Consider the following 7,394-nt stretch of genomic DNA (forward strand, 5'->3'; position numbering starts at 1 on the left):
AAAGAACTATTGACAGTGTTACAGAAATGGGGAGACGTAGAAAGATGGAAAGCCAGATGGGCTAGGAAAAAAGATGAGGCCAGGTCTAAGCAGGTAACTCCAGAATTCGTCCTAAAGGAAGTTGACAAACCAGAACAGTTATGCCCTATGCGCGAAGTGCCAGGAGGAAAATATGTACATGTTCCATGGTCCCGACAGGATATTGTGTCCTTTACCAATGACTTCCCGAAATTACGAGAAAAGCCAGTCGATTGGTACCGGCAGGTAGAAAGATTTGTAAAGGTGCAGAAATGCTTGTGGAAGGACCTGGATGGGTTCTTCAACATAGTGGTCCCTGTAGATCTGTGGACTGAGTGTAAAATAGCCATAGCTTGGCCTAGTGAGGAATACCCGAGGGACTCCAAAACAGGTGAACCCTCTATTGAGGTAATGAGGAAATATGAACAAGTAATTCAGCATCTGAAGTTAAAAGTGCCCGCAAAGGAAACCGATTGGACCAAGATAGATAGAACCACGCAAGAAAGGGACGAGACTGTGCATTCCTTTTATGAAAGGCTGTTGCAGGTGTTCAAAACATACAGTGGTATAGATAACATCGAAATGAAGGACATGACGCATTTCATTTACAGGTTTGTAAACAGTTTAAGACCAGAAATTTGTCAGTGGATAAAAGATAACAAAATCTGTTGGCAGTCCAAGAAAATGGACGAGGTCCTACGGTACGCGAAGTACTGTGAGAACGAAATGGCAGAAAAGAAAAAGGCCCTGAAGGAAAAGGTGATGTGGGCTCAAGTAAAACTCGCAGAACAGCAAGAAAAACAATTGAATAAGCTAAATAAAACTACTCAGAACCAAAGCCCTGGGGGTGGGGGTGGAGGAAAGCCCCGAGCAAAAATGAGCAGAGAGGAAGCCAAAAAGAAATTTCCCTGCCACCAGTGCGGGGAAATTGGACATTGGAGAGACGAGTGTCCGTATTTACAGTCCGATAATACCCAAACCCCTGATTTAATTCCACAGACGCAGAATGAAAAGCCAAGAAAGACCCAGCAGCAGGTAAAAACGATTCAAATACCCCGAGCGCCAAAGCCAACTTTTAAGGGAAAATCACCGCAGGGAGATGATATAGAGATTTGGGGGGGCAATGAGAACAGAAATGCAGCAACTTCGCAATATTTGTTAAATGACACTTTTCTCTGTGACGACGAGTACTGACGGGGCCTGAGAGGGGAGGACAAGGAGTGCGTACTTGGCGCCTCTTTGCCGGTAGACCAGTCAGGGCCATACATTGAAGGAAAGGTTGATGGAAATGATGTCACCTTTCTATTGGACACTGGTGCTACCCGTTCTACTGTAAGAACAGCAAACGTTCCAAACCTACCCCTCTCGGGAGAAGCAATCCAAGTAGTGGGAGTATCTAATCAATTGATTAGTACCCCCGTTACCGAGCCCATGGAGATCTCAATAGGGAACTTCAAAGAAATGCACAGATTTGTCGTCTGTGATACCAGTCCAGTGAACTTACTGGGACGTGATTTGCTGTGCAAAATGAACTGCACTATCTTTTGCACACCAAAGGGCGTTGAGATTCAAACTCCAGACGAAGATGGTATTTACAAGCTAATGTTAGTCAGACCTGACTCAGAAATTAAGCGAATGACTATACAAGACTTACCTGAAGAACTCCAACAGACAGTAAAGCCAGAAGTATGGGACTTTACTGGAAAGGATGTAGGATTAATGGCCAATGTAGACCCAATACAAATAGCCATAAAGGAAAATGCAGCCTACCCCAATACTAAGCCTTACAGAATGAGTGCCGAAGTGAGAGCAGGAGTTGCCATTGAAATACAGAAATTGCTAGAAGCAAACATCATACAAGAAGTGATGAGTAGCCCGTGTAATTCCCCAATAATTGGAATCAAGAAACCTAGTGGCAAGTACAGAGTAGTGCAGGACCTGAGAAAGGTAAACAAAATTGTGGTTCCTTGCTGTCCTATTGTCCCAAACCCAGCTGTGATTCTGTATCAGATTCCCTGGGATGCTGAATGGTTTACTGTGATAGACCTATGTCATGCATTCTTTTCAATCCCATTGCATCCAGATAGCAAATTTCTTTTCTCATTTGCTTTCAACAGTCACGTGTACGTTTGGAACAGGGTCCCCCAGGGGTACACAGAAAGCCCCTCTATCTTTAATCAGATCTTGAAAAAATGCCTGGAAACTTTAGTCTTACCTAGAAAGTCTGTTTTGGTGCAATACATTGACGACCTCTTGGTGGCGTCCAAAAGTCATAGGGATTGCGTGATTGACACCATTGCTCTACTAAATCACCTAAGTGAAAAGGGACATAAAGTGGCCCCTGAAAAATTACAGTTCTGTTCAAAGTCAGTGAAATATCTGGGGCACCAGATAGAAAAGGGAATCAGAAAAGTCACCTCAGAGAGAGTCAGAATAATTCAAAAGATGCAGTTACCCCGTACTCAGAAAGAAATCAGAATGTTCCTTGGAGTTGTAGGTTACTGCAGGCAATGGATTGTGGGATTCGCAGTCCATGCAAAGCCTTTAATAAAAATGACAAAGAAAGGAGCACCGGACCCTGCGGAATGGGATGATGAAAGCTTAACGGCATTTACAAAATTACGAGATTGTCTGTGTACTGCTCCTGCTTTGGGAATGCCAGATTATTCCAAGGAGTTTGCTTTATTCTGTGACACACGAGACAATTGTGCATTGTCGGTCCTAACACAGGAACATGGCTTAACTAGACGGCCCGTGGCATATTTTTCTGCCACTTTAGATCCAGTGGCTGCTGGATTACCTGGATGTTTGAAAGCAGTGGCTGCAACATGCACAAGTTTAGAACAGAGTGAATCTATTGTCATGGGACATCCTGTAACTGTGTATGTTCCACACGCAGTTGTGATTTTACTAACAAGAACCAAGACTCAGTATCTCACCCCTAGTTGGCTGACTAAATACGAGAGGATTCTCGTGGGTGCTGCAAATGTGGCCATCACTCGGTGTAATATACTGAACCCAGCCACTCTACTCCCTGACTCAATGGTTTTAGAAGACCAGGGGGAGAACGAGCATGACTGCATTGACCTGACAGAATTCAGTACTAAACCCCGCCCAGACATTAAAGAAACGCCCTTGCCTGTACATGATGAAGAGTGGTTTGTGGATGGTTCATGCATGAGACACGAACTTGTAGGCCTAAGTGCTGCCTACGCTGTGGTTGCGTTAGACAAAGTCAAAGAAGCATCCTGTTTATTTGGAATAAAGCCTGCACAAGTAGCCGAACTAATTGCCTTGATAAGAGCTTGCAAATTGGGAAAAGACCAAAGAATAACAGTGTATACTGACAGCCAGTACAGTTATGGGGTTGTGCATGACTTTGGCCAATTATGGCTACAAAGAGAATTCCTGACTTCATCAGGTACCCCCATCCGAAATGGAAAAGTTATCCAAGACCTTCTAGAGGCAATCCAATTACCAAAGGAATTGGCAGTGGTCAAATGTGTTGCTCATAAAAAGGGCCTTGACCCTGTGTCATTGGGAAATGATTTTGCTGATCGGGTAGCAAAACAATGTGCTATGGATCGCATGTCAATGAACATCAGACAGGGTGGGACTGGAAACAGCTGCCAACTTATGGTGTTTGAAGAAGTGCCTACCTGGGATGAAGTGAGAGAATGGCAGCATGCTGTGCCTTGGGAAGAGAAAGAGAAGTGGAAGGGACTTGGTTGTCGACCAAGACGTGAGGATGGTGTCATGGTGGGCCCAGATGGTATGCCTGTGTTACCTAGGAACCTGCTTGCCCCTATGATACAGACTGATACATGAAGGATCACACATTGGTAGGGATGCCATGGTTCTGGTATTTCAACAAACCTGGTATAACCCGAAATTCAGGAAAGTAGCAGAATCCCTTTGCCAGAGGTGCATGACGTGTCAACAGTTCAACGCTGGCAAAAGAACAGTAGTTGAACTGGGGAAAATTGGAAAATCAGGGGGTCCCTTTGTAAGAATACAAATTGACTTCATCACCATGCCACGCTGCGAGGGAAAAAGATATGTCCTTGTAGTAGTCTGCCTATTTTCAAAATGGGTGGAAGCTTACCCTGCCCCACAGAGTGATGCCTTAACAGTAGCAAAATTGTTACTACGAGAATTGATACCTAGGTTCGGGGTGCCAGTCACTATTGAATCAGATAGAGGCGGACATTTTCAGAATGAGGTGTTGGACCAACTCTGTAAAGCGTTTGGAATCACACAAAAATTGCACTGTGCACATCGTCCAGAGGCTTCTGGAGTGGTAGAGCAGATAAATGGCACTATTAAATCAAGGTTGGCCAAAATGTGTGACTCAACTGGAATGAATTGGATTACTGCTTTGCCTCTTGTTCTGATGGGACTCCGAAGTATTCCTGATCGGAGAACAGGCCTGAGTCCCCATGAAATATTGATGGGAAGAGTAATGAGACAAGCATGGGTACCAGGAAACAAACTGTTAAGCATTTCTGATGATTTGGTACTTGAGTATTGCAGGAAACTGGGTGACCAAGTGCGTTCTATCTCTCGCCAGATTGGGGAAGACGCCGTCGCCAACCCGACAACTCCAGTTCACAAATTGGTTCCGGGTGACTGGGTTAGAATAAAGAAGCACACTCGTTCGAGTTGCCTTGCACCGAGGTGGGGAGAAAAACGCCAAGTAATACTGGTGACCACGACAGCAGTGAAGTGTGCAGGCGTTCCCAGGTGGATCCATGCCAGCCATACTCAAAAGGTAATTCCAGACAAGGAGCCTGGAGCTGAAGGTTGTCCAGCTGAGGGATCTGCGGATGTCGGTCCTGAAGTAGCTGAAGACGAACAACCAAGCACCAGTCCAGCTGAGGGTCCTGTAAACGTCGGTCCGGAAGTAGCTGATGACGAGCAACCGAGCACCAGCCAAGATGATTGGATACCTATAATCGATTTCATTGAAGACCCAATCAGAACAAGAGAGCGAATCTACGAAGATAGAGAGTGGATTAGAGAGGTCGAGACAGGCACAGGCGAAGACCCTCAGATCATTGAGATTCACATCAAATCTGAGGACGAAGAGGGAGGTCAGACAGAGACAGAACAAGTGATCGATACTCCTCCATTGACTCCTGATATTGAAAAGGGACAGACTAGAACTAGTGCAAAGGTTCGAGCAGAAGAAAATCAAGAGATCGAAGTGCTTGAACAGGAGCAGACAGAACTAGAAGAACGCGTTCAGGACATAGAAACAGAGACATTTAAAAGCCAAAACCAAATTTCACCTGAACAAGGCCAGTTTAGTAACCAGGCGGAAGAATTAGATACAAGACCTGGGACTAGTAAGACAGGAAGGGAAGAGACAGAGGAAGTGCCACAAACGAATGAAAACAAAAGAGCATTAGAAGAAAGTCAAACAACAGTGCCAACCAAAAGACTAAAGAAAAAGAAAAATATCGAACCAAGATACATTAAGAGACTAAGACTGAGAATAAAAACAGTAGAAGAAAAACTTGCTGACAGAAGAAAAAGCATACGAATAGCAGAGCAAGCTGGAGAAAGCTCCAACAGAAGGAGTGATCGAATAAAAAGACTGAATGAGAAATACCAGGATCCTGAGTGGACATATCTGATTCTGGAAAATTTAGAGGATCTTGAAATTACTGACGAAAGCGACAGGGAACAGATTACTGATTACTCTACAGAGGAAGAGGACGAACCGCCGTGAAATTGCTCAGCATAAAGGTACCGGTACAAGTCCACAAAGAGGGGTTGAAAACTTCTTCTGAGCCAAAATGTCTGATTCAAGCGTGAGTGGTAGACCTAGCCACAGTTGTTGCAAAACATGCTGCAAGGTATGTATATGTAGTATAGTTATAGTAATATTAGTTTGGATAGGACTAACAGTTTTCATTCCCTTTATGGTAAGCAAAAATACTAATATTGACCCTACTCAGATTACCGACACTGAAGAACTGACAACACGAAGTGTAGAAAGACGTGAAAAAGCACTCAGACAGACAAAACGAGACTTAGAAGCATCAGATGAGGAAGGACTACATTACCACGGAGTTAGAAACCAGACACACTTAAATGTATTCGCAAATCTGTTAGTGCATTATGTAGAAACTATGGAAATAGAAGATTGCTATGTCTGCATGAAGCTACCTACTTCTGTGGCTGAAGGCGTGACATATCATCACCTACCTCTGACCTATGGAATCTCCTGTAGTATTTTAGCAAGCTTATTTTACAAAAGAGGACCGTTACAGTACTATTACTCTAACAATGACGTGATCTTTTCTGAACTTCCTATAGGTGGAAATCTGAATCCTGTACATACCAAAAGTGACGTTACACGTTATATGGGAGAATACTTTCTGACTATAGGTACCATAGACTTAAATGAAGCACACAGAGACAACTTGACCTGTTCATTACATGAACAAGAAAAAATGTTTTTGAACATGGCAGAGAAAAGAAGGGAGAGTTTCCAAAGAAAGGCAAATGACAAAAGACAGAAAACACCAAAATGGGCTGAGGACATGGAAAGCACCTCAAATGGCGGGGCAGGGCCTGCTTTGTTGCTGGATTTCGAAAAGAAAGGGAAACTCTGTCTTCATCGCGAGAAGACTAGTTATTATAATAACATTTTCATTGGTTCCAGTCAATGTGAACACAATTACAAGGTAATTGGAGGTTGGTGTTTCAAAAATGGGTCAGAACCTGTGTTTCCCGGAATTTATTATGTATGTGGAAACAAGGCTTATTTCAAATTGCCGGATCACTGGTATGGAAGCTGCTATTTTGGCATTGTTTTCCCGAAAATATACCACGTGAATGAAATTGCTGGAAGCAACGAAAACACTAATGGCTTAGTGCGTAGTAAAAGAGAAAGCGTAGGTGAAATAATGGGTAGTATATTTAGTGCACTGATACCTGGAGTGGGAGTGGTTCTGAACACTCACAGAATTTGCAAATTATCCACAATAGTGGATGTGTTGTCTACGGACACGGCTCATGGATTTCTGCTGGTCAATACTGAAATGGTTGCGATCAGATCAATGGTTTTGCAGAACAGACTTGCTCTTGACACCTTATTAGCAAAAGAGGGCGGAGTCTGCCGGATGTTGAAGGTGCAACATTGTTGCACTTACATTCCGGACAAAAGCGTACAGCTCAAAAGATGTGTGAAAAACATATCTAATTTGGAAAAGGAACTCAAACCACTCGAGGTTGACAGTGCCTGGAAGAGACTAGTTGATGGTCTCTCCAATGTAGGTCATTGGTTTGCTAGTTTAGGTAAAAGCTTATTACTTAAGGTACTGATGCCAATTGGAGTGATAGGTCTTATCTTATTTCTCATATTC

The sequence above is a fragment of the Lissotriton helveticus genome, chromosome 4_1, assembly GCF_964261635.1.
Source record: "Lissotriton helveticus chromosome 4_1, aLisHel1.1, whole genome shotgun sequence".
Classification (NCBI taxonomy): domain Eukaryota; kingdom Metazoa; phylum Chordata; class Amphibia; order Caudata; family Salamandridae; genus Lissotriton; species Lissotriton helveticus.